The 958-nt window shown below is 43.4% G+C and overlaps 1 non-coding gene across 1 annotated transcript; it reads left to right on the top strand.

Moving 5' to 3' along the window:
- Window positions 1–897: 897 nt before the first annotated feature.
- On the top strand, window positions 898–958 carry LOC143409061 (small nucleolar RNA SNORD78). The gene has a single exon (XR_013092573.1). It is a non-coding gene; the product is annotated as a small nucleolar RNA SNORD78 (small nucleolar RNA).

Genomic DNA, 958 nt, shown 5'->3' with positions numbered 1-958 from the left:
AATCTCACTACCCAGACAACAACATTGTTTTTTCCTTCCAAGATTTTCCCTATACTTTAAAAATACATGTGGTTTCGCTGGGCATAGTGGCACATGTCTGTAATGCCAGAGGCTCCAGTGCCTGAGGCAGGAGGATTGCAAGTTCAAAGCCAGACTCAGTGAGACCCTCAGCAACTTGGCAAAACCCTGTCTCAAAATCAAAAGTCAAAAGGGCTGGGGATGTAGCTCAGTGGTTAAGCACCCCTGGATTCAATCCCTGATACCATAAAAAAATTATATATATATGAACTTACCCACTATACACAATTTTAACTTTACTTGATATCACTGAGGATTTCTTTGTGTTATTATTCTTGTGAACATAGCCCAAGTAGAGACCAATCTTTTATGTCTTGGATGACAGTTCTTTTCCCTGCCCCATTTTGGAGGCCTGGAAGAGCCGGCTCAGGGGACTGGGTGAGCTCAACCCAAAAGCAAGAACTTTGGTGTTGTATGAAAACTCTCTATATTGAGCTCTGAAGGCACCCCTCCATCCCCTCCCCATTCTTAATAAAGCCATTCCCCTATCTGGAAACTTCCATTGCCAAATTTCCATGTCCCTGCAAATAGGAGCACATCCTATAGCAAGCCAACCTCTCTGTGCAAAAATGTGAGCTCAGGATCATGGGCATGCTACTGTTTCTGGCTTGCAAGTCTTCCCCCAGTAAACCTTGCTTTATGCTTATTCCATTTGTTGCTGGTATGAACAGCTGGAATGAACTGGTATCTGCACTTGTGCATGCATGCATGCGTGAGTGCGTGCGTGTGTGTGCATGTGTGTGTGTGTGTGTGTGTGTGTGAGTGTGTTTATCTATGCCCCTGTGGAACACTGGATGCAGCCCTTCAAATATTAAATATCTGTAATGATGCTGATCAGATGAACTGAAATGAGCATGTAGACAAATTTAACATTGAAGAA

Source organism: Callospermophilus lateralis, chromosome 10, assembly GCF_048772815.1.
Source record: "Callospermophilus lateralis isolate mCalLat2 chromosome 10, mCalLat2.hap1, whole genome shotgun sequence".
Classification (NCBI taxonomy): Eukaryota; Metazoa; Chordata; class Mammalia; order Rodentia; family Sciuridae; genus Callospermophilus; species Callospermophilus lateralis.
Note: the sequence above shows the minus strand (reverse complement) of the source record. Positions and strands in the feature narration are given on the sequence as shown.